Below are 26813 nucleotides of genomic sequence, written 5' to 3'. Positions count from 1 at the left end.
GATTAAACACAATTTCAGTCAAAATCTCAGCAAGGTGTTTTGTGGAAATCAACAAACTGATTCTAGAGTTTATACAAAAAGATAAGAGATGCAGAACAGCCAATGTGATACTGAAGAAGGATAAGAGTTAGAAAACTCACACTACCAGACTTCAAGGCTTACTATAAAGCTACAATAGCAAGACAGCAGATATCAGTGAAGGGATAGATACATAGATCAATGGAACAGAATAGAGAGTCCAGATATAGACCTATACCAATGTAGTTAACTCATCTATGGCAAAGGGACAAAGGAAAGTCAATGGAGAAAGGAAAGTCTTTTTTAAAAATGGTGCTGGAATAACTGGACATCCATTTAAAAAAAAACAAAAACTGGACACAGACCTTAGACCTTTCACAAAAATTAACTCAAAATGGATCATAGACATAAATGTAAAATGCCAAAATATGAAAATTCTAGGAAAAAACATAGGAGAAAATCTAGGTGGTCCTTGGGTTTGGCAATGACTTTTTAGACAGAACACCAAAAGTATGATCCATGAAAGAAAAAAAATTATAAGTTGGACTTTATTAAAATTAAAAACTCGTGCTCTGCCCTGACCCGTTTGGCCTACAGACTAAAGGGTCCCAGGTTCAATCCTCACCAAGGGCACGTACCTCAGTCGGTTGAAGGCTCAATCCCTGGCCCTGGTAGGGCTGGTGTGGGAAGTAACCAGTCGATGTGTCTCTCTCACATGGATGGATCTCTCTTTCTCTCTCTCTCTCTCTCCCCGCCTTCCACTCTCTGGAAAAAAACAAACAAAAACAAATGTGTGCTCTGCAAAAGCCTTAAGAGAATGAAAAGACAAACCACAGACTAGGAGCAAACATTTGCAAAACACATATCTGATAAAGGACTTCTATCCAAAATATACAAAGCTCAACAGTAAGAAAACAAACAACCCAATTTAAAGATGGTCAAAAGATCTGAACACATACTTCACCAAAGAAGATACCAATATAAAGTAAACAAATGAAACAGATGCTCAGCCTCATTTGTCATTAGGGAATTACAAATTAAAACAATAATGAGATACTGCTACACACCTATAAGAATGTCTAATATCCCCCAGACTGACAGTGTTAAATGCTGGTAAAGATACAGAGCAGCAGGTACTCTCGTTTATTGCTGGTGGGAATGCAAGGTGGTATGACCACTTTGGAAGACAGCTTGGCAGTTTCCTACAAAGCAAAACATAGTCTTACCATATGACCCAGCAGTCATGTTCCTACATCTTTACCTAGTTGATTTCAAAACTTATGTGTACACAAAACTCCATGTAAATGTTTATAGAAGCTTTATTCATAATCGCAAAAAATTGGAAATAATCAAGCTGTCCTTCATTAGGTCAATGAATAATTACACTGGCACATCCATGTAATGACACCTGTGAGACACAGCATTGCAAAATGGGTCTGTTAGATGCAAGCAGCATTTGTTGCCACAAGGTAGTGGTTACTCAAGCTCTTGAGTGGTTTGAAATCTCCCTTTGAACTTAGTTCCCCAAATAAAATTCAAACTAGATGCTAAGCTCCTCCTGCCAGCACATAGAAAGTTCAAAAATTTTATTCTTTTTGAAGGGGTTAGATTTATCACCCTTTCCTGGTCTCTACTAAAAATGGTCTCTACTATAAAATGTAGCCACATCTTTGCCAGACTAAACCACAGAAACAAATTTAGGGAAGCCACGTGTCCTAATTTGCCTGGGACCCCAATTTTACCCTGTTTGTCCTGTGAAATTATTAATAGTAATCCTCTTTACTTTCATAAGTGTACAGTTTAGACAATACAGAACCTCTTCAATTTTCCCCAAAATGGATCACCTTGGGTCACTTCAGCTTTTTACATCTTGATTTAATGAAATTTCCATCTTTTACATATTTTATGATATGGGTCAGTGATTTGAGTGTCTTTTTCCAAGACATCTGTTTTAATTAGACCTGCCCTAAGGGAGGTCCTTTTTTGTTAGTTTTGCTTTGTTTAATGCAAAAACTTCTAACTTTAAGGGTTACTACTCTGTTTTGGAGTCTAAAAGATTGGAAAAACAAACCTTATTATTTCTCCTGCGAGTCACATTCCTTGTCACAAGGTGGCGTTTTACTCAAGGGAAACCCTTCTGTGATCTAAACTGGACACCTGGAACATTTTTGTTCTTTTTGTTCTTCGTATTTTACTTTTTACTTTGTTTTTAGGAAGAATGTACCAAGAATGCTTTCATCCCCCCTCCTAATGTCTTACATGTACTCACTTGCTCCCTTCCTGGTGCCTGAAGGAGCCCCTTGTGTGGGAGCCCCTTGCTTCCCCAGCTGCCTCGCTTGCTCCAGCCAGAGACCCTGGAGAGTGGGTTCCTACTCCGAGCATTGGAGCCTATGCCCTGTGTGTGTGTGTGGGGGGGGAGGGCACAGCTTCCTGGGCAGCCACCTATGTTTCTTGTAAGAAACTGGATGCCTTGGAGCCTGGGGTTGGAGTGCCACCTTTGTGCATGCTGGGATGGGCTCGAGGCATCTGGGCATTATCCAAGTGGGGCTGTGCTGAGGGTCTCTCGCACCATCATGTTCTGGTGGGTTCTGGTTTCCTCAGTAGTTGGGACCCCAGGGTCCTAGCCTGGTTTTGCCAGTCAGGCTTGGGTGGGATGGTTCTAGAATGATGAGCTGGGCCAGCCCCTCACTGTAGGATAGTCCAAGGTAGGTTTTTCAAAACAGGAGATGCAGCCAGCACTGGGCACCAGGCAGCCCTGGGGAGGAGGGGGTGAGGGAGCAGAGGAACCTTGGGCCTGCCCTTTGGCCCTAGAGTGAAGGAAGGGTGGACTCTGCCCTGAATCCACCAGTAAGGCTGAGTGCAGGAAGAGAGCAGAGTCCTCCTGGGAGCCAGCAGGGTGGTGGCAGAGGGGAGAACTGGTGGTGAGGGGTTCGAGTGCCTTGTAGGAGCAGCAGGCCAGATGTGAACCCCTGTAGGTGTCCTGTCTGCAGTGTCCTGACTGCCAGTGCTGAGCAACTGAGGGACTGGAGACTCTGACCCTGAGGAGGCCTTATCCCAGGCTAGCAGAGCCACCACAGTGCTTTTGCAGCCTGGGACCCTGGGTCCTTCCAGCTGGTGCTTCTGCACCGGGGGTCATGGTTGCCACCTGTTTCTGGTTGGTGTTTTAATGCCAGCAGTTTTATGTGACATCAGCAGGGGTTTATGTGCAGGTGTTCTGTACCTGGGATGTCTCTAGGGAGAGAAGTACCCGAGAAAACTGGGCAGATGGACATCCCCTTACCTTGTGACATCAATGTTCATAGCAGGGTGACTTGGGCAGGTGGCACTGGAGCTGGCAGGCCCACCACAGCATTCTGCTCAAGATTGTCCTGCCCCTCGGGTGACCTTTTCTAAGTGGGCACAGCCCTGCCAAACTTAACGTTGCCCTGTGACCCATCTCCACTGCTCCTGGAGCTTGGCCGGAATCCCTCAGGTGAATCTGAGGCACGTCTGTTCTAGGGGAAGCCTTAGGAGCCTCAGGGTGGGGCCGTTGTTTCTGGTGAGCCCCACTGGAGTCATATGTCATCCTACACGGAATGGCACCCAGCTGGGGAGGCAGTCTGGGGGTCAGGACCCTGAAGTCTTAGGGGGTTGTTTCCAGGGAAGGTAGCCAGGGGCAGCACCAAGGGTGGGAATGACCCAGAGCCCTGTCTCCACCTGGAGCCCTTGCTTTGCTTTTACTCCCCTAGTGCGCCTGCAGGAAAAACTAAGTCAGAACCTGGTGGCACTCTTGCTGGGTGGGGGCTGGGCCCACTCTGCATCCGCTGCCTGGGGCGAGCCTCTGGGCTCCGGGCCTGTGCTGCCCCATTTGTAATTGATGCCCAACACCTCTCCCAGGTCAAGGGTTTGAGGAGCAGTTAGCTGGTGGGCCTAGCCACGGGCCCCACACCTCTATAGTGTCTTCCTCCCGGCGGTGGAGTCCCCGCAATGGACCCTCATCCTGCACCCGCCCCAACATTTTCTTTATTTTTTATAAACATTTTTAAAAATTTGTTTTTATTGATTTCAGAGGGAGGAAGGGAGAGGCAGAGAGAGATAGAAACATCAATGATGAGAGTCACCCGGGCCTGTGCCCTGACCTGAATCGAACCCTGACCTCCTGGATCAGGTCTATTTTCAACCACTGAGCCACGCTACAGGGCCCAGCATTTTCTTCATTAAAACATTTCGGATGCGATGTGACTGTATACAGTGAGAATGAACCCACTCACTTTAAGAGCAAATCACGAACCAACGCAGGCTATGTATTTGCCCAGGTAACTTCCAGGGTTTCATCTTAGACGATGAGAATGTAAGCCTGCATCCTCGCCTGGGCTGACCCCCGCAGCTTCCACATATCATGTTTCCCTTTTCCCTGAGCGACGGCAGCGCACTGCGCGGAGGGGGGGCCGCGGGAGCAGCGCCTGGGAGGCTCAGCCAGCCTGGGGCTGGATGCTGGACCTACCCCTGCGCCTGGGGAGCTGGCCTAGGCTACTAAAGCTCCCTCAGCCTCAGCTTCCTGTCCTTGTACTTCAGATGGAGAATATAATACCTACCTCTCGGGAATACTGTGGAGATAATGTTTTTTAAAGTGTCTTGACAGTAAAGTCCCTGGGAAGGTATTATGCTCCCTTTTCATAGTGCAGGATCACTGCTGGGAGGCGGCTTCCCAGTCAGGCATCACCTTGGCCACTCCACCCCTCACAGCCAGACAGTCACTCGACTCCTCCTCCGCGGTCAGGGGTCAGGGGTCAGGGGTTAGGGGAGCAGGGATGAGCGTGACTTCCCAGCCCCAGTGCTGAAGTATCCGACGTGGAATCCTGCACACTCCGCCCCCACCTGCCAGTTTGATGTTACCAGGATGGCTTTAATGACCAGAAGTTTTAAAATGTTGATGAAGTGTAATTGATCAGTCCTTTAAATTCTCTGTTTATTTTTTTCTTTGCCCTAAGAAATCTTTTCCTAAAGAATCTGTCTACTCTCTGGTCATGAAGATACTCCCCTTATTTTCTTCCAGGAATTATAGAAAAGTTACAATACAAGGAATTATTAAAAATTACAATGGAAGGAAGTACTAAATATTTACATATAGGCCTATGATCCATCTCAAATTCATTTCTAATTGAAAATTTTATTAAGATAATTGTAGATTCTTACAGTTGTAAGAATAACATACACACAAATTCTTTGTGCACTATGCTCAGTTTCTCCCAATGGTAACATTTTGCAAAACTGTAGTATGATATCACAACGAGGACATAGACATTAATACAATTTACCCATCTTAGTGAGTGTGTGTGTGCGCGCGCATATCAGGGTCTATAAAATTTTATCACCTGTATAGGCTCATGTATCCACCACCACAGTCAAAATCTTGAAGACAAGGATCCTCTGTGGTGCCCTTTATAACCACCCCCGCCTCCTTTGCTCCTCCCCACCCCCATCCCTAACCTCTGGCAGCAATAAAAATGAACAAAATATTGATACATGCAACAACTTGGGTGAATCTCCAGGGAATTATGCTGAGAAGAAAAGCAGTCCCAAATTTTAGAAATGAAGGACATTATGTGTGTACCACAGTTTGTTTCAAATTAATTTTTGTGTGAGATGTGAGGTAGGAGTCAAGGTTGGTTTTTTTTGTTGTTGTTTTTTTCCATATGGCTTTCTGGTTGTGAAGCACCATTTGTTAAAAAAGACTTTCCTTTACTCAACTGGATTGCTTTCTCACCTTGTCAAATATCAATTGATTATAAGTGTGAGTTTCTTTCTGGGCTCTCTAAGTCTTCTAACTTTTTCAAGATGATTTTGACTACTGTAAGTCTTTTGATTTTCCTATAAATTTGAATTAATCTGCCAGTATTTTCTTAAATCTTGTTGGACATTTGATTAGGATTGCATTGAATCTAAAGATTAACTTGGGGAGAAGTGACATTTTAATAAGATTGAGTCTCCCAATCCATTACTATGGCATATCTTTCCATTTATTTATTCTTTTATTTCAGCAATGTTTCGTAATTGTTGCACTCCATTTGTATTTTGTTTATTAATGCTATTATGAATGAAATTGCTTGTACATTTTACTTCATTTCCAATTATGTGCTGCCAGTATATAGAAATACACTGATTTTTGTATATTGACTTTGTGTTCTGAGACCTTGCTAAACTCACCCACTAGTTCTAGTAGTTTTTGTTGATTGTGAGGCTGACTTTGCAAACACAGGCTTAGTGAGCCACAAACTGAAGCAGCCTATCCCTCTGGGCCTACCAACTTGCATTGGACTGTGTTGCATTTTCTTTATATTGTAGAAGTCACTGAGAGTCCCCATCAAACTGCTGATCTGTATTGTGAGTCCATGTAGGGCAAGTTGTCCCAGCTACTCTCTAGAGACTTTTATCATGTAGCCTCAGGTTTCCATCTTGAGTGGGGACTCATGAGCCCTGTGCACCCACCACTCAGGCTTGTTGAGAGGTTAGAAGAGAGCGAGGAGACATCCTGCACACTGTAGAGTAATCTGATCACAGATTCTCCTGTTGGCAGACATTTCTCTGTCAGTCTCTCATATTTCTGCACATTTGTGAGCAGAAGCGCTAACCGCCTTTATTCCCAATTATCTTTTCAGGAACGTTCATAAAGTGAACAGCCTTGGAAGATAGAGATAGTATCTCCCTCTATAGAAAGTATACTCACTCTCCATCTAAAAGCTTTGGTTTTCTGCCCAGCCGGACATGGCTCAGCGGTTGAGCATCAACCTAGGATCCAGGAGATCGAGGTTCCATTCCAGGTCAGGGCACATGCAGGGTTGCGGGCTCCATCCCCAGTCGGGGCCGTGCAGGAGGCAGCCCATCAATGACGACACTCTCATCATTGATGTTTCTAATCTCTCTCTCTCCCTCTCCCTTCCTCTCTCTGAAATCAATAAAGATATATTAAAAATAAACATATAAAAAACAAAAGCTTTCGTTTTCCCAAGCTCAAGGTTCTTCTATGACATACCCATTGCATGTGCAGGTTTACTTGGCCCTCTTTGCATTGTTATATGGGAATTGAGGTTCAAGAAACCTATGCAAAAATGCTAATACCAACTGAAACTCATGGGCACAGACAACAGTTTGTGTGGTGGTTACTAGAGGGGTACCCACCTGGGGGGGTGGGAGTTGGAGGGGGCCTGATATATAGTGATGGAATATGGTTTGACTTTGGGTGGTGGGCACACAGTGCAATATACAGATCTTGTGTCATAGAAATATACACTTGAAACCTATATGATCCTATTAACCAATGCTAACCCAATAAATTTAATTTTGAAAAAATGCCAATACCCTGGTTACTGCTGTTGCTATTCTTTATCTCCAACCGAGGAGTTTCATGCCTTCTGCAAGTAGCCATCAAACTATGGGAAAATAATTTGTTAGCTTGCAAGTGAGATGAAATCTCAGACCTTCACAGCTCCTGATACCTCTAGAGAGGTAATGAACTTTGCCCCTTCATTGTTTAGTTTTCTCAGGGAGATTGGAGAGCAGGACCTATTTCCCTTATAACTTCCCATTGGAACACAACTCCTGCCCATCTATTTGGTCCAACAGAAGAAGCTTTTGAGGCAGATCTGGATCCCAGTCAACTCACGAAGACCTCATTACCAAACACTTTGCTCCACCAGTGCGTCCCCTGAAGCTTCTCGAATGACCACCCCAAAGATTGAAGGCTTAGTGCTAAATGGCCAACTGAATTCTCTAACATTGCTAATATTTATCTCAAAGATTTATGTGCATTTTGGAATACTGCATGCCATATCCATATTTGTTTTAATGTAAACATGATGTTTTAAAATTTAAACCAGCAAGGATTTAAAAATTGTTTTCTGTCTTATTTTTCAATATGATGATGCTATTAGATTTCAGAATATTGTGCTAAATGGAAATGAGCAATCCCTGCATTTTAGGCTCAAAATCCAGGCAATTTTTCTTTCTCTGACTTGTTAATACAGTATTTCAAATACTAAGACGCGTGAAAACATGTAGCTGCAAATGACAATCACTCTCCCACTGTTTTGCAAGCTGGACTGGGTAATCATTGAGAAGAAATGCTCAGGATGTTGGTTTCAGGCTCCAAGTTGCAAAATTTCATTGAGGGTGTCTCCTGTGGAGAGGCTGGGTCACATTGCTCATGTGGAAGGGAATGGCTCTTGGCCAAGCTCTGCTTCTTATCAGCTTCATCAAAGCATTTGTTTAAATGAAGAAAGATATCTAATCCTTAAAAATTATTTTTACCCTGTTTTCAGCAGGTTCCTGCAGCACATAGTTCCTGCACATGTGGTGGCTCAAAACACACAGCTCATCTTCCTGGGCAGTTTCCTCCAATACCCCAGAGGTCGACTTTCCAATGCATCACTCATGGGGGAAGTTTTCCAGCAACTCCCCCAGTGTGTCATCTTTCCATGGAAGGCTCCCTCAGCACCCAAGAGGAATGCTTTTCAGTGAATTCCATCTGGATGGAACTTCAGTGAGCTTCCTCACCTAGTGAGCTCCAACAAAGTATGGATCTTAGCCTGGTGGTAGAAGGTGAGAGTCAGGGCCTCATACAGGTTTGTTCTTTGCTCAGGTGCTCTGCCTTAGCCCTAGAGGATGCTCTCTATCTCTGCTTTAACTATATTCTTTAGAGTTATCTTTTCCCCTTAGTAGGTAGTCCCCTCTTATACTTAATAATTATGTACGTTAAAATTTCCTTGTCCAAATCACTGTGGATATACCATTTTATACTTCTACCAGCAATATATGAGTTCTAGTTTCTCTGCCATTAGTCATTCTAAAGTCGTGTCTACTAACTCTGACATCTGAATGATCTGTGTATCTGCTTCTATTGTCTATTTTTTCTCTTATCAATTATATTTTTGTTTCTCTTCACCTGCCTAGTTATTTTTCACTATATGCAGACATTGTATATAGGAGATATAGAGACTTCAGATGATGTAATTTGCCAAACAAAGTGTTCTTTCTTCTGTTAAGCAGACAGGGGTGAGGGATGATCATCTCAATCCAGTGAAGAATTGAGCTGGGATAGGATAGAATTTCAATTTTTGTAAGACAGTCTGTCATTGGTTCACTCCTATTGCTCACATGTGGGTTTTGATTGAGAACCTTCAGGTTTCTGTATCTTCAGTCATGAAAGACTATGAAGATTCAGCTCTGCCCTTCAGAGGTTCCCAATCCAGCTTTCCTGGCTCTGCTCCCATGGAGATTAAAATTCTGGCAAATATCATGAGGGAGGAGCTGGCCTTATGTTTGAGGCAGGCCCTCTCTTATTGCGGAGCCTTTGTTTTTTTAAGCACGATGGGACTATGGAAGATTTCATTTTGTTTATTAGAAGCATTCTTAGGCCCAGAACTCAGTAAATGTCATGTGGAGAAAATTGGTTGTATTTTTAAGGCCACCTGTGTTCCAGTTTGTCATTCTAGTACCATGTGGCCACTAAAAGCTTTGCTGGTTTCTCTTTCCTCCATTAGAGGTCTTCCTTCTGGGCAAAGCGTGATCACTAGCCAGACCCCCAAACTGGCAAATATCCTGGGGGAGGGGAGAGAAGCAGCTGGAGAACCTCATCTCGTTTCATTGTAGTAGGAGCACTGGCCTGACACAACCTACTATATCCTGCCTAGTAGAGAAAATTTCCTAGGCTTATGAAAATCAAAACTCTTTTCAAACTTTTGTCTCTAGCATGTATTTCAAAATCTTGGAGTTGGCTTTCTTTCTTGACAAATTTCTGATGTAATGTCACTACCTTGAGGCTCTGGGTTGTCAAAATACAAATCAATGTTTTTCAGACTGTAGGTGACAGCCCCTGAAATCAATTTAGTAGGTCTTGTTAGCATTTTTTAGTGAAACAGAATAGAATAGGCCAGAGTGCATCACACATAGTCAAGATAAGTATTGTTTCATGAAATTATAATTTTTCTTGTGTGTGAATTGGTTTGCAATGTAAGCCTATTTTTACCTATGAATTGCAGCCCAAAATGTTTAAAAGTCACTGCACTTGAATTTAAACATAGGAAGAGCCATGGGGGAGAAAAGCAAATGATCAGAAACAAACATATTAGTTGAGTATGGACAACTTTTTGGATAAGTTTGGCCACGAGTGGGAAGTAGATTGGTTGAAAACTGCTCTTTTGGCTCCAGCGAGCAAGAAGGAGCCATGTGAGGGATGAACCATAAGCATCAGGGAAGGAAATCTAGGCCTAGCTCTGAATGGGGCAGGTGGGGCGAGGAGGGGGTCACAGAGAAAGTGAAAAGTGAGAAATGACTGAACATGGATTAGTAAAGGCCATAAAAACCCTGAGAAAAGACTGTGTAGTTCTTGGCGCCATATCATGGGCAGCCCAGGGAAGAAAGACCTTGTTTGTACTTGGCACAGAAGAAAGGTCAGCTGATGGGATGAAAACACATGTGGCTGGGGCGAGGCTCTTCTGCTAACCCATAATTGGTGCTTCAGGGTCAGCAAAAGATCTAATTTCAGCCACAGGCCTGAAGAAACTGTGATGGAACAAGTGCTAGTGTCCTCTTCACTTTCTCCCTGCTTCCCAACACCAAACACATGCCACTGACCTGCCAAAGACATAGACTGGGCTCCAACAGGGTGGCTAGACCTTCTGCACAGGCCGCTGGGAGGGTGTGTGGGCCATCACTGTGCCCAGGGCTGGCGTACCATGAGTGTTCAGGAGCCCAGAGCTGCTATTACCCCCAGGGACCACACTGGGGCAGGGAGTTCTGGAGGAAGATTGTGCCACAGTAACCTGGCTGGCTCCTGGCCCTGAAGTCTCCCAGGCCCCCAGGTTTGCCCACTGAACCCCCAGGCACCAGCTTAGGTCCGCTCTTAGACATGGCACTCAGCAAACCTCGGAACAGGGAGGCAAGCACAGGACGCATGACAGTGGATGAGGCACATTCACTCATGTCAGTGAGCAGGAAAGTTCTACTCTGGGTCAGCCCAGTGGCTCTGATGTTTGCCCCATTCCAGAGTAGGCTCCAGGCCTGTGGCTGGCCTTGGACCTCAGGACCTAAAACTGGGGCCTGAGTCCTGCCTGGGTTTTTGGCCAGGAGTCTGGCTTTCTACCATGCCCCAAACACACCTGCTCAGCCGTGCAGATCTGTTGGAAGTTTTGAAAAGACTTCAGCTCCCTCATGCCTTAGCATATAAGGTTTTCTGTCTCTCTAGCAGTCTAGTTGGTTGTTATTTGCCTTTCAATCCCTGGCTCAATCATCACCTCTCACAGAGAGCCTGCCCTGGGCACTCACCTCCTCCCCACATTGGCTTAGGTACAGTTCCTCTGGGCTCCCATGGCCCCCGGTGCCTCTCTTTTCCACACCACTTATACCTCAGTGGTACTCTGAGTTTGCTTGGAGGCAGGTTTGCCACAGCACCTGGCACACAGCCAGTGCTCTGGCAGTGTTTACTGAATGAATGAACTATCAAACCCAGGCCTCACTTTTCTGCTCAGTGACCCTGTTCTCTGAAGCCCCTATTTGCCAGCAACTGAGCCATGTTTTATTTCAGGGTTCAACGAGCAGAGGAGGCAGCCCAAATGGGACAGTCACCCTGTTGTAAGACCCCGGCCACAGCCTGGAGCATTTAACCTCACCATTAGAGAATCTGTTTAAATTCCATTTCAGAAGGGACAGGTCATTGAAGGTTTGGGTGTGAAAGTTGTATAAAGGCAAGTCTTTAACTCTTGTTAAAGCTCAAGCTGAGGGCAACAGTCTGACAACTGTGCCAGTCAGGGCCCAGGAGAGGATCTCTCTTCACAGAAGAGCCCATGAAGGAATGATAGACAACCAAAACCCACAGACCCCTGCCTGCCTCCCCCGAGGCCTGTAGCAAATGGAAGGGTGGGGAAGAGTCAGGTTCCAGGGCAAGACCTAGCCAGTCAAGATGAACACCTGTCTCTTGAGTCAGTTCTGCTACTCCCTACCAAGGTGACATACTTTTGATGACACCCAATCCACTCCCCCCTGCTATGGGGACCCTTGGGGTCCACAGGGCCTTCAGAGAAGCAGGTGGACGTGGGGATGCAGGGGCACGGTAGCTCTCGCCAAATGGCTGCATGGCTACCTGGGACGCCAATCGAAACCTGCATAAAAATTGGGACCCCCATAATGGCATGAAGGACTCAGGGAAGTAAGGTCCCTTTAGGCCTGAGGTGGAGGGCAAAGCTCTCAAAATGATAAGGGGATGGGTTCCCTGGGTGCGTAACACTGGTTCCAAGTCATTATCAAGGTCTACCCACAAAAAGAACATCCTCAAAAATGACACTGATAATCAAAACTACACTGAGATATCACTTCACCCCCACTAGGATGGCTATAATAAAAAATGACAGACAATAACAAATGTTAGTGAGGATGTGGAGACACCGAATCTCTCATACATTGTTGATGGGAATGTCAAATAGTGCAGCCACTTTGGAAAACACTTTGGGGAGCCCTTAAACTGTTAAACATAGTTAGCATATGACCCCACATTTCTACTTCTAAGTATATATCCAGAATGAAAACATATGTTCATACAAAGACTTGTACATGAATGTTTATAGTAGCTTTATTCGTAATACCCCCAAAGCACAGACAACCTAGCTGTCCATCAGCTGATGAGTGGATAAACAAAATGTGGCACACATGCAATGGAATATTATTCAGTCACGACAAGGAATGAAGTGCTCCTACATGCTGCAACCTAGATAAACCTTGAAAACATTGTGCAAAGTGTAAGAAGCTGGTCACAAAAGATCACATGCTGTATGATTCCATTTATACGAAATATCCAGAACTGGCAATCCAGAAGGTAGGTTCGTGGTTTCCAGGGTGTTGGGGGGAGGCGAGGAGGAGTGACTGCAAATGGGTACAGTTTTTTTTGGGGGGGGTAAAAAACGTTCTGGAAATGGATAATGGCGAGGGTTGCACAGCTTTGTGAATGAATACCTTACGAATCACTAAATTAAATACTTTAAAGGGTGGAATCCTAGAGTATGCGAGTTGTATATTTTTAAAAGATAGGAAAATGACGCCAATGGAGGAGTTAGCGGAACTGAAACAATGAAATGGAGCGCGAGCGTCGCCTGTCCGCTTCGCATCCATCTGAACGAAACTTTGAACCCAAGAATGGTGCACCAAGAGCGCCGGGAAAAACGACCCTGGAGGCAGAATCTAGAAAGGCACGGGTGCCTGGATTCCAAGGGGACGCGGTTAAGGTGGCGATCCGGGGTCGCTTAGGACTGGGGAGGCTCAGAAGTTGGCCAGGCCGAGCAGAGATTTAAAGGTTGGAGCGCAGAGGCTTTTAAAGGGGCCAGGACGAATTCCCATTCTGCGTCCACCTTAAAGCCAGCTCGGCGGCGCCGCGGGTCGGACCCTGGTAAGTGCTCGGGGCCGCGGGGGAGGCGGCGGCGCGGGCCCTGTTCCGTGGCCAGGCTCGCGCGCCCCGCCGGGTCCGGGGGACTCCGCACGGGCGGCTGGCACTCCCCCGGCCGCGCGTCCCGGCGCCGGGGAACAGGCGGGGGCGGCGGGGTCGCGGCGTGGGGCCCGGCTCCCCCCGCGCCCTGGCAGCACTCTATTTTTAGCAGGCGCTGTTGCAATATAAGGAATGCGCCGCGCGGCAGGCACTCCGGGCGCGCTCAGGCTGCGCGGTCGCTTTAAGGAGGCGCCGGGGTGGGGACGGGCCAGAGCGGCCGGCGGGCCGGCGGGCCGGGAGCCGTCAGTCCGGCTGGAGCATGAAGGAGGCGACCTGAGGGCCAGAGCCCAGCCGGGGCTGGAGCGTGCGGTGAGTGGTCAGGGCCGCCGGGGACAAGAGAGGAGGAGAGGGGCGGGGGCCCGTCCGCGCGGCCCCCAGCCCGCGCGGGCGCTTTGTTCCGGGGCCGGAGGTGTGGCAGCCCCTGGCCCGGCCGCGCTCTCCCAGCTGAATGCTCCCTGGGACTGGCGGTGAGTAGCCTCCCGAATAACGGTGTGCGATCGAGAAATCGGCCACGACTGAGACTCCAGTGGGGAGGGCCTGCCCACCTCCCAAAGAGCCTCTGTTAGGATAACCGCCCTTGGGTTCCTTGTTGGCCCCGGCGAGACCCCGCAGGGTCGTGAGCAGCGGGGGTGGGGTGGGGTGGGGTGGGGTGGGGGGCGCTTTCTCCCCTTCTAAAATGGCGTTAAGGAGCGCCGGCATCCGCGGGTGGAGTTGTCAAATTCAGCTGAATTACAAAAAGCAGCCTTCTTCATAAACAACCCTCACAGCGCTTGGGGCTCTGGTCGCAACTAGGGTTGGGCTCATTCATTGACCAGACCTGGCCGGGGCGTCCACCGTGTGTGGGGCACAGTGCCAGCGGCTGCTCCACGGGGAAGGCAGGGGAACAAACCGAGCCACAGCCCAGCGTGGTCGGTCCTGGGATCAGGGGAGCTCAGGGTTTCTGGGAGCAGACTGTGGAAGGTCAGGGAAGGCCGCCTAGAGGAGGTGATGCCTTGCAGGAGCATGGGCATTGGACACCCAATTAGACTGTGGCTGGAACCAAGATCTGTGCTGGCTGGGGACAAAGCTGAGTCTGAAAAGGTGGACAAGGGCCACTTCATCATGGCCCTGATCACAGAGCTCTGAGCTTGCCCCTCTTCCAACCATGGACCCCTGCTTGGGTTAGAATGGCTGTTGCCACTCCAGGCTGTTGCCACTCCAGGACTCAACTCTGCCCTGGACCTGACCAAGAGGGTGACTGAAGAGGCTCGCAATTGCGGCCTCATAAGAGTGACCTTCCTGGCAGCAGGAGTAATAAGGAGATCTGACTTGAAAAACTCTGAAGCTTGCCCAGCCAGTGTTGCTTGGTGGTTGAGGGTTGACCCATGACCAAGACGTCCCTGGTTTGATTTGGGTCAGGGCACAGGCCCGAGTTGCAGCTTGATCCCCATTAAGGGGCACGCAGAAGGCAGCCGATAGGACATTGATGTTTCTATCTCTCTATCCCTTTCCCTTCCTCTCTCTCTAAAAAATAAAAAAAAAAAATCAATAAAAACATATTTTTTAAAAAAACAAAAAAACCCCGAAACTCTACTAACATAACAGCAGCCAACAGAGCTCACACATACCAGACATGGATGTGCTTGCTTAGCATTTGACAAGACTCCTTCAGAAAGGTTTTATTATTATCCTCATATGCAGGTGGTGAACTGGGACTAAAAGGATCAATAATGTGCCCAGGATCCTATCTGAAATCATGCTTCAGACCAGGCAGCTGTTCAGCCCCTCTTGTGAGGGTCATACTTGAAGGCTTGAAGGCTCCAGGTGCAGCCTGTTATGCGTTTGCTCTATTTACATGCTCTGGTGGGTTGAAGTGTGTAGTGGTGAGCGGTTAGTATTAATAACTGACACGTGTCAGGGGCTTCACTGTGAACAAAGCACTTTCACTGAGACGGTTCTTCGGTTCTCTGAGTCTCTCCTGCTCCTCTTCTGAGGGAAGAAACTTGAGCTGGCTAACGTTTTGTAAATCTCCTAATTTCCTGTAAATCGCATGTCCCTGCTGACGGGAGTTGAAAATGTTTCAGGCCATGGTTTTCACCCATGGTCTGTTCTCACTGCCCAGCGGCCAGTTAGCTTCTCTGTCTGTGGTTTATGGTGTAGTTTGTCCTTTCTCTGCCAGGGCAGGAGGCATGGAGCTTTGATGCCCTGGGGTTTTCAAGGCTGCAGGGTCTGCCAGCTTCATTCTGGGGAGGAGGGGGTGTTGAGTAAACTGGTGCTCTGGTGGAAATTGCCCCCCTCCCCCCTGCAGTGGCCTCAATGTTTCTTTATGGAGAAGGGGGGTCAAGGCCCTCTGCTGAGCCCTGGTGAGGCAATAGACAGTCTTCCAGAGTTGCCAGCTTTGCTCCTGCATAAGGCAGTTTGTATTTTTCCACTACTCATGTTTCATCTACATAAGACATTTTTGTTAAGGTATAACTTTTATTTTCTTATTAGCTCTAACCACAGATATTTCATGCTTTCAGTTATCTGAGCTGCTTATAAAATTACAAGTTAGTTATTCCTGGGTTTGGTTCCTGAGCCCAGTGATCCTGGAACCAGGGAGAACCTCTGGACTCTGATAAACTGAACTGGCTTCTAGGTGACTGGCTCTAACACCAGTCAGAATCTCATGCTGATCAGCCTGCTAGATTGAGTAAGTTCTCAGGGAAATGTAACCTCCATTTTATATTTCATCTCTGGTATAATCACTGTTCTACCCATGAGAAGCCCCCAAATGGAGTGTGCCCCCTGCAAGTGATTGAAAACATACCTGCTCACGAGCACTGTGTCATTCATACAAACCATGTCCATGTGAACTAAGTCGGAGCATGTTCTTGTGAAAAGCTGGAATGTCCTCAAGTGTCCCCAGGGTGTGCACTGAGTTCCAGAAGCTCTGTGCCTGCCAGGCCCAGGACAGGCATCCGACTGGCAAGAAGGTACAGTTACCTTTGGGGATAAGAAGAAGGAAGGAGCTGCGGGAGCTCCCTGTGCTCTGGGGCATCTGGCAGGTGCCCATTCTCTAAAGGCTGAGAGGAGAATTCAAGCTTTGCGAGGAATTTTGTTGGTGGACTCCGAGGCCTTGCCAACCCTCATAGTCTTGAGTAATGCCATTGGGCCCTATGGTACTGGATCAGTGGGGATGCTTTTGGCTGCAAAGAACACAACCCAAGTAATAGTGGATTAAGCAGACTTTAGATCTCCCAAAAATGCTCTTAGTTCATGTGAGATCTCTTGCATGAAAGGCAGCCAAGAAGGCTGAGGGTCTAATGTGCAGAGCAGTGGATTTTACCTTCTTGGGTCACAGCCTCTTGAATATGCCAATGAGAAGCCCAGAGAAAAGTTGCTCAATGTACAAAGTTGGGCATACAATTCAGAGGATCATGGATCTCTGAAAATGAGTCCTGGATCCCAGTTAGATCCCCTGGTCTAAGCCATGCAACTTCACTGCTGTTTACCTAGGACAGCGAAGTAACATGTTGCTCTGCTTTCCCACCAGGCCAGCATGCCTTCATGGTAGAGACAGTGTCAAGAATGAAAATAGAGTGGGACAGTTGTCAGTTCTCAGCCTGAGTTGAAGTCTGTGCAATCATCCAGCAGGTCTGTCTTGTGGAACTCTGACTGCGAGGGCAGTGCTGCTGCCCAGACAGGCTGTGGTTGCACTCCTTGGTGCCTGGCATGCATTCCTTGGTGCCCATCTCCAGTCTTCTGGGTAGCATTCCTGCTGCCTGTGATGAGGTTGTCCTGCCTTTTCTCAGAGACTCCTCCCCCTGGCCCTCCTTGGCCTGGCCCCCACCGCTGAGCCCTTGGCCCCTTTTAACCTCCTATCATGATCCAAAGCAGCTTTCTGTAGCCATCTCTCTTGTAGGGGTCATAAAATAGCAGCATCCTTTAGTATTCACTGTCCTTTAGTATTCTTGGTAGCTTTATTAGGTGGGGTCTGCTGATGGCCAATGGCCAGATGACAGTGTGGGTCATTACTGGTTGCTTAGGTGACATTCTGGTTCTCAGAGGGGCATATTCTCATCAAGAGAGCCTGGCATCTGTCTGTCTAAATTTTCATCTTGGTTTCATTGCTAATGAGGTTTTGGAGAGCACCAGGAAAGGATTTGGCTGTGCAGCATGTAGAATGAAGGAGGGTGGGGTAGAGAGCTGGGAGCTCCAAGCTCTGGTTCTGTTACTCTGTGACTGCAGGGCCTTGGGTGGGTCCCGTGCTGCAGGGGCCCAGGCACCATCTGTGACTTCTCTGCTGAGCCCTCAGGGTTGTCATGGGGATTAGATGAAATACACAGATGAGAACATGCTTGGGAAACCAGAAAGGGTTATAAAAATGAAGAGCATTATCAGCGTTCAGGCAACCTTCAGATAACAGAATCATAGGCCCAGAGGGGCCCCTGGAGCCTATGTAGACTGGATTCCGACCCAGTAGAGCATGTTTCTCACAGTGGTGAAGGCGATGATTTTAGGCGGGTCTTGTACAGCTATTATAAGTTACTTACTTGTTTATATTTATAAAAAATACAGGCATCACATCAAATCTTTTTTCTTTTTTTTTAATGGATATTTAACTCAGACTAAGGCTACAGAAAGATTTTTAAGTGACCCATGAGTAAAGACTGGGGAACTTGTAACAGGGGTGTCCCTCCTGTGCAGCCTGTGGGGCTTCAGCTGGACCCTTCTAGAGATAGGGAACTTGCTGCCCCTTAAGTCAGTCCATCCCTTTTGAGGATTCTCTCATCCTGCAAAGTTCTTTCCTTTCTCCCCGTAAGGTGTCCCAGTGGATCCGTCCCACATGAACCTTTCACAATCATGCTTTTCTTCAGCACTAGCAGCTCTACTTTCTTCAACAGCTCCTCAAATGGTGTGGCTTAAAGACAGCCTCTCTGTATGTCTGCCCACCTCTCCCTCCCTCCTATCTTTGTTTCAACAAAGACGTGTGTGCCAGACACTCTATATTCACCATTTCTAAGCCTCACAATTTTGCTGTTAGCCTTGTGCAGATGAGGAAACTAAGGCCCAGGCAGGTTAAGCAGGCCACCCACAGTTCTAGTCTGAGAAAAGCAGGCCTGGAAGGAGCCTGTCCAAGGTCTGCCTGGTCCCGAAGCACATGCTCCTTCTGTCACACTGCACTGCACCCAAAACTGGAGCACCAAAAATGACATGTCTCTTCTCTCCTGCTGCTCATGGGACATGTCTTCCGGAGGCCTGGCCACATATAGTCGGTGCCGCCAAGGAGCACAGGCCTCTGAGGAAAGGGGGCAGAGCAGCCCGTGCACAAGGACCTTAGGAGGCAGCAGAAGCCACAGCGGTGCATAAGTGGCTGGTTGGCAAAGAGAGGCAGAGAGAGGACCCCAATGACAATGGTTTTCCCTGACTCTCACTAATCTTTTTTTTAAATCCTTACCTGAGGATATGTTTTTATTGATTTTAGAAAAAGAGAAGGGGGAGAGAGAGAGAGAGAGAAACATTGATGTGAGAAAGAAATATCAATTGGTTGCTTCCCTTGAGCACCCCAACCGGAGGATGGTACCCACAACCCAGGTACATGCCCTGACTGGGAATCACGCTCTGACTGGGAATCACACCCACAATCTAGGCATGTGCCATGCCTGGGAACAGAACCCACAACCTTTTGGTATATGGGACGACACTCCAGCAAACTGAGCCACCTGGCCAGGGCGCTCACTAATCTTATAGTCAGCTATGAACCCCTAAGTCATTTTGCACTTGGTATATTTTTGAATTTTAAAAAATAAAAAGGGGGAAATATAAGGGATAATATAACAGACACCACCTACTTACTACCCACTTGATCCTTTCCGTGATAGTGCCGGACTTAAGACATATCCCTCATCTTTAGGGTGGGCCTGTCCTCAGCCTGTGGTGGCTTTTGGAGCCTTGCTCCTTGGTTTCCATGCATTGGCTTTTTTAGCTCCTATCTCCAGCTAATTCAGTGAAAATGCCACCTGGTTGTCCGTTGAGGCTGTTGCTAGATCCGTTTGCTGCCTCTTACCACACTGGGAGTACGATGAGTATGCATTTTTGGATTTAACCTTTTTCAAAACAGTTGATTCACCCTCAGAAAACACCTGCCTCGACCTTGTGGGCTCAGGCTAGACTGAAGAGCCTAATTTAGTCGCAGCTGCACAAACTGAACTGTCATTTAAATGGTGGATGTATATATTTGGAAAAGAGAGAGAATAAACATGATTTTCTTTTTATGATTAGATGACAGTTTGTTGAGTAGCTCATCTTAAATGATCTTTAACAAAATACATTTTCTATTCTGAAGTATGGAACTACTTTCAAGGAAGGAAGCCTGCAGTACAGCATAGAACCTTTCTAATCCCTAACTTCACTTTTCCATTTTCCCTTTCCTCAGCTTTCCCAGAAAGAAGGTGCCCAGGTGCCTGGCCCTGGTCCTGGGAGGGAGGGGCATGGAGAGGCAGTTCCCCTTGGCAACAGGAGACGGTTCTCAGCCAACTGTTCACAGCCTTCTCTTTCCCACCCCCGACTGCCTCTGGAGCTGGAGCCTGATGCCACCCCACTTGCGTGGAGCTTGAGTTAGAACAGTCAGCACAGTAGTGCTTTCTATAGCCAGGCAGAAAAGATCCGGACACTTCTGGAAAAGCTTTCCACACTCAGGCGGATCCCATTTGCAGGGACTCTTATGCCACTGGAGGCAAAGATTTGAACTAATGTCATAATAGAACATTGGGGACCTGAGGTGGCCCCCGAGTTCTCTTTATTAAGTGGTGAGATTGAGTTGAAGTGTTTTCTGTCCCTGAGTTGCCAACACAGAACAGCGCTGCCTGTGTCCTTCCCTCTCACTTGGGTGGAGATGCTGCAAGGCCCGCGAGGGCTGGGAGCCCGAAGACCTTGGGAGGGCCTGCTTTGTTGGGGTCAGTCTCCCCATTGAAATGATCAGAGACTGTACCAGTGAAGGCAGTTAAACATATTATAAAACCAATTCTATTTGATTATACAGAAATATCCATACATGCTATGTTTATAAACCCACTTTTTCCCCCCAATCCTGATGGTTTTGGTTATTTCGTAAACCCCTCCCCTTATTTCTTCTAACCATCTCTCCTTTGGCTCCAGACTTAACATCGCTGTCTTAGATTACGGCAATAGCATTGCAACTGTTTATCTCTAATTTTTGTTACAAGTCTTTTTAAGGAAAGAGAGAGAGAGAGAGAGAAACATCAATTTGTTGTCCCCCTTATCCATGCGTTCATTGGCTGATTCCCATATGTGCCCTGACTGAGGATCGAACCCATAACCTTTGTGCATCAGGACGATACTCCAGCCAACCAAGCTACCCAGCAGGGCTCTCTATCTCTAATTTTACCATCTCTAAATCCTTTCCAAGGTTGACCAAAATGAAGTATCTCAAAATCAAATTTGAGCATTTCACTCCCTTGCTTGTAGATCCTTTAATGAGAAAGAAGAAGGGTCTAGTCCTACCAGATATTAAGATGCACTACAAAACTAGAGGAATTCAAGTTGTGTTGCTCTGGCATAGAAATAAACAGGTCAATGAAACAGAAGAGTGCCTCCCCCAAAGTCTGCCCCCCAATCTTTTTGAAATGAGGCTGCAGGCCCACTTTTTAAAGAGAAATACTGGTTTTAAAGGATCTGCTAGACACACTATGAGTTAGGCTGCCCCTAGTATACCAGGTACGAGATTAAAAGTGAAAGGATTCCTAGGCAGTGGAGCTGTGTGGAGGGTGCTGAAGGTGTGGTGGGGTTGGGGAAGCCCACCTACCCCTTGCCTCCCCAAAGCATTATATAATCATTCCATAAGCAAAATTAATTTCAATTCAGTTTAGCTGGTTTTTCTTTTCCTGTTTATCCTTTAGAATTTCAGCTTATCTTCTTGAAAATCCCCCCTTTTAGATGACCCACAAATTCACCCCATTATATTTTCATCCTGCTGGAAATGCGGTCCCAAAGAAGAGGTAGAGGCAAACCCATCTTTCTTGGCGAGTACCGTTCTCTCATAAGTAGGCTCAGCAGCCCAAAATAGCCTCTGTCAAGTTCTTCTTTCAATGCCTGCTTTATTGGAACCGGAGATGATGGAAAAGGGTGGAGTCACTGTCCCAAAGCCTTGGGGCATCTATGAGAAAAAAAAAACTTGTGTGAGATCTGTCTTGTCAGCCATCCTGCCACACCCACATTCCTCGGGTTGGGATGCCTTGGGCCCCTTATACCCAAGCCCTTCTTTTCCTGCTGAGGAAGCCAGGCCCCAGGTACCCTGGTGGCACTCCCAGGAGCTAAGGGCAGCTGGCGTCAGAACCTTCCCATCCACCCCCACTCCCTGACCCAAACCCCACCCTCCTGAAGTGGACAGCAGCCTGAGTCCACTTCTTTGGGACCGGGTGGGTGTTTCCTGCATGTTTGAGATTTTACGGAGGAAATCAAAATAAAGAAACAAAGCCTTTGTTTTACTTCTGGACTCAAACTGGGCCGGCTAGAGGGATGGAAAAGAGGAGCAGGAGCAGGTCACTTGGCACTTCAACAAAATAACCATTCTAATAAAGCATTTAACAGGGACTTCTTTCTATTCAGGGTTGGTGTGAGTGAGTAGGAAAGCTGGGTCGAGGGCTGGGAGGGACTGTCTGTGTGGAAAGAGTGGGCCCACAGCAGGGTCTCTGCAGGGGTCTGGGCCCACCAGCAGGGCTGCAGATGGGCAGCCAGAGAGGCCTCAGGGAACTCTGAGTCCCTTCTCAGAAGACTGGCAGGAGAGTGGGCAGGGACATGGGCATGGGCTCCAATTTCTGCCCCCTCCCTGTTGTCTGTGTGACCTTGGGCAAGTCCCTCATTGTGATGAGCCTCCTTTGCCGTGTTTATAACAACAGACAGTGCTGCTGTAACACAGATGTCCCAGCCACCTGTCCCTATTTTTGCTCTAGTCCAGTTATCTGGGGTCAGGCCCTCATCCCACATATGTGGAACTTTGGAGGTGCTCCCTTCAATATTTCTTCATTCTTCCCAATGGACTTCTCCTTATAAAAGTTCTCTGGGCTTATCTTTTTTTTTTTTTTTTTTTTTTAATTACCCAAGCATTAACAAAATCTGTAGTATTTCTAGGGGTTTTGTGGTAGGGACTGTGCCCACTGGTTGCCGGCCTCAGGCAGGGTCAGCTACCACACTTTGCATGTGTGCAGTAGTCTTTGGCTTCCTCATTTCCTAAGCCCCATGAAGCCACTAGTCTGTTGTATGTTACAGGCTTTCACCAAGGGCTTATAACACAGAGGGTTAATCATTGCTCAGAACAGGGCAGAAGTTAAAATTTCAGACATTCTCTCCTTACCCTTGGAGAATTTCTCCCTGGCTGTCTGTCTCTTCAAGCCTAGTTTACTGCCATTTTCCAGGGGCCAGTTTTCCTGGACAGTATCCCCAGAACTTCTGCAAACTCCAAATTTCCATTACTTTTGATTGCAGAGCAAGAATGACAGCTATTCTAAACTAAGCTGTGGGCCTGCCCTTTTACATCTGAAAAGAGCCATTAAAGAATTTGGGTGGTGGGCACACAGTGCAATATACAGATATTATAGCATAGAAACCCACACCTGAAACCTATATGATCCTGTTCACCAATGGCACCCCAATACATGTAACTAAAAAAAGAACTTGTCTAAACAAAAGTTATGTACCCCACTCCTACACCTTTACCTGCAGTAGGAACCAGCAGGAGCCCTGAGATTAGCACTATTGTTAGTCCTGGCCAGATCAAATTCTTAAGTCAGGCCTGCTTTCCCAATGGCCAGAGCAAACCCAAGTATTAATTTTTCCCCCTTCTTGTTAGAACCTTTTGCAGAGTAGCTGTGAGGCTTAAAGCAAGTGTAGGTCACCAGATATTTACTGAGCACCTTCTTTGTGCCAGGCATGTGCTGGGGACCAGAGATACAGTAGAGGTTAAAACAGGGACCAGGCCCTGCCCTCCTGGAGCTGACAATCTAGTGAAGATGACACATTCCATCATAAACAATTAAGCAATTGAGTCCCAGCATGTGAAGTGCTGTTAGGACAGCTGGATGTTTTTTGTAAGAGTGTAGCAGTGATCTCACCTAGTCTGGTGTGGGTGAGGGTGGTCAGGGAAGTACATGTGAAGTGTTTAGCACATGGTCAGGACTTAATAAACAGGTATTATAATTATCAAACCTGGCCTCAGGACTCAGCCTGATTCCACCTCTAGATGGTTGCTGTTACTATCCACCAACAATAGTTTTGCACAGAGAGGTTTATAATTTTCCAAGGTCACACAGCTAACACGTACCACAACCAGATTCAAAATTGGGCCTTTTGGACTCATTTCCATGCTCCTAACATTTGCTCTGCCTCCTGCTTTACCCCACCAGGGGTCGTTCCCATCAGATGGGCTGTAGGGTGGGATGTAGCTCCACAGCTTTTCCCTTTATCTGTACTCCTGAAACAAGCCAGCATGGATTGTGGGTTGTGATTATCCCTCCAGTCATCAGAAATAAAATGTGCTTCCTTGTTGAACCCTGGGGTGGGCCCAGCAGTAATACTTGAGTCCAGCTGAGTGGCCGGGGTCTCCTGTAGAGTGGGGTGTGTGAGGTGATTCACAGGGAGGACCTATCTTCCCCATCCTCCTCTTCCTCAGCGCTTTGGCACCATCTATGAACACAGCTCCACCCAGCGGGGCGTGGCTCAGAGGTTGAGCATCAACCTCGGATCCAGGAGATGGTGGTTCGATTCCCGGTCAGAGCACATGCCTGGGTTGAGGCCTTGATCCCCAGTTGGGGGCCTGCGGGAGGCAGCCAATCAATGACTCTCATCAGGCACCTTCCTGGCCAGTTTGGTGGAAAGGGGTCTTTGGCAAGAGTTCCTACAACATACTAATGATAATCACAGCAGACACTTCATGTGCCAGGTACTGTTCTAAGTATTCGAATATATTAGCTCATTCTGTCCTTAAAACAATGCTGTGGGGTGGATGCTGCTATTAACAGGTGCGGAAACTGAGGCACAAAAGCATTGCGCCTAAGGTCCACACCTAGCACAGGGGCAAATACTTTGATTCATGACCTTTTATAAAAGAGCTGAATGTGCTGGGTGGCTCAGTTGGTTGGAGCGTCATCCCATACACCAAAAGGTTGCCGGTTTGATTCCCGGTCAGGGCACATACCTCAGTTTTGGGTTTGATCCCTGGTGTGGTTGCATCCCCGGTCAGGGTGGGTCCGCCCACTCTGCTATTTGTCCCCTTTCTGCCGTCCAGCCTGGCCAGGCTGCTTAAGAGGGCAGGAAAAATGCAGCAGCTGTTTAGAGCTTGGGGGGAGAGATGTGAAAAGTGGCCACGTGCCCTTCCAGCTGAGTGGGCTTAAAATCCAGAGTTTGGAAGGATCCCTAAGAAGTCATCCCACCCCACCTTCAGCCCCCTTTGACCCTCCAGGGCCAGGCAGCGGGACCCCTCCCTCTGAGGCCTGCCTCGTGGCTTTGCAGAGGAAAATCCCACACCGCCCCAGGCTGCTCATTGCCATGCCCGCCTCGTTTTCAGGAAGTTTCCCTCTTATTTTGCTCCTGCTGGGCTCTCTAAGTCTGATTATTCTTTTAAAATGGAGATAGATCGGCTGTCCCCACCTCATGAAAGAGCCTAGACCCTGTTTCTTCTCGTTTGGGGCAAACATAAAAATTGTCACGTTTTTCATTAATGGTATCAAACAATTTGAATATAAATGATGGAAACAAATCAAAGCAACAGTAATTTTTTAATGTGCCTGCCTGCCCTCCACCTCCCTGTGTTCTGACGCACTCCCGGAGTGGGCTGTGCCCATCCCCTGACGACCGCTGGACTGGAAAGTCTCCCTCAGGCTGAGTAATCCTGCTGCTGCTCGTCCGCAGCGTTATTTCCACTTCCTCTAATCTCACACCTCTGTGCGGCCAAGGCCAGGCCAGGCCAAGGCAGTGCAGAGTGGCCTGCCCAGGAGTGGCCACAGCACTCGATGCGTACAGTGCTTGCAGCATGCTCCAGGAAGCCAGGGGTGGCAGCAGGTACCCTTGTGGAGCCAGTGATTTGTTTGGCTTATATAACATGTCAAACTTTTTGATTGATAGCCAACATTAAAAAATAAGTCTTATATAAAAATTCAGATTTCTAGCTACTCTTTAAAAATGTAGACTATCTGGCAGCCCTGTTGCAGATACGCTCATGTTACAGCAGTTAGCAGTGGTCTCCTGTTAGCCACAGGCCTCACTTTTCCCTGTTGCTTGTGCCTGCCCTCCTCGTCTCATTTATTGACCTGGCCTCTGCCAACATATGAGTTCAGGACACCCATTTGTTTCCTGGGTCCCCCTTTCTGCTGCTGCAGGTTAAAGCAGTGGAGGCAGTAGCCAGCCAAGACGTGGGAGGTTGGCATCCATCTGACAGGTGGGGGCTGCTGATGCCCAGGGACTCCTGCCTCTGGCATTCAGGCCTTCCCTCTGCTCTCTGTCACAACCTCTGTTCTTCTCCAAGGCAGCTTACCAGAGGGGGCTGGTGTGAGGCTGTGGAGTCCATGAGACAGGAAGCTATGGGCTGGGACAACCTGTGAAGTTGTGTTCTGTTAGCTCCACACAGCCCCACTTGGGAGAAAGATAGTATGAGAGGATTTGCCTTATGGCCATCAGACTCTGGGGTTGGGGGGTGGTGTCCCCAGCCCAGAAGGCAGGGATGATCAGGGAGCTGGGCCCCAGGAGCTGCTGGGGCTCAGTGTTTGGGAAGGAGCCTCTCATTGTCACCAGCTCCTCCTGCTGGATTGGTGCCCATGTGTGCCTAGTGGGACTCCTCACATGGTATCTCCTTCAGGAGGGCCACCACCCCACACCCCTGGGCTCTGCGTGGCCCACGGGCATAGCACCCACACCACCTCTGCCCTCCCTTCCACCCAAGCCAGACTCCCATGTGGCTCCCGGTGTCAGCCCTGTGTTTTGGAAATGCAGTCTCTGTGTAGAAAGCTGTGCCAGGGCTCTAGGGGAACCCTGAGGTAAAGAAGATAAGGTCCAGCCCTCTGTCCCCCTGCCCCACCTAGCTGGGGAAATATAACAGTAAAACACCTCCCTGCTCCCAGAGCAGAGGGAGGAGGAGAGGGGCACCATCCCAGAAGAGAACCAAGCTTTGTGGTCACTTGCAGATGGAGATGTGTGGCCTTGCACAAGCCGCAGAACCTCTGTGACCTCAGGGTTCCTCATTACTAACAATGCCTTCTTGGTGAGGAGGCTGTGAGGGGTCACAGGAATAATGGCTGCAGAGCACTCTGGCTGCCAC

At 47.8% G+C, this 26813-nt stretch overlaps 1 protein-coding gene across 4 annotated transcripts in view; it reads left to right on the top strand.

The window, feature by feature from the left end:
* The first annotated feature begins 12949 nt into the window (after positions 1-12949).
* MRAS (muscle RAS oncogene homolog) overlaps positions 12950-26813 on the top strand; it is a 46817-nt gene continuing 32953 nt past the window's right edge. The window contains exon 1 of one of the 4 annotated variants that reach the window (XM_081159817.1): positions 12950-13429. The gene's annotated coding sequence lies outside the window, so the exon portion shown is untranslated. Of the gene's footprint in view, positions 13430-13635; positions 13835-17121; positions 17141-26813 lie in introns of those variants that run through there. The other 3 variants (XM_081159816.1, XM_081159819.1, XM_081159818.1) reach the window with 3 other exon arrangements.

This window comes from Miniopterus schreibersii, assembly GCF_964146895.1.
Source record: "Miniopterus schreibersii genome assembly, chromosome: 15".
Lineage (NCBI taxonomy): Eukaryota > Metazoa > Chordata > Mammalia > Chiroptera > Miniopteridae > Miniopterus > Miniopterus schreibersii.
The sequence above is the reverse complement of the archived record's forward strand: the minus strand, read 5'-3'. Positions and strand labels throughout refer to the sequence as shown.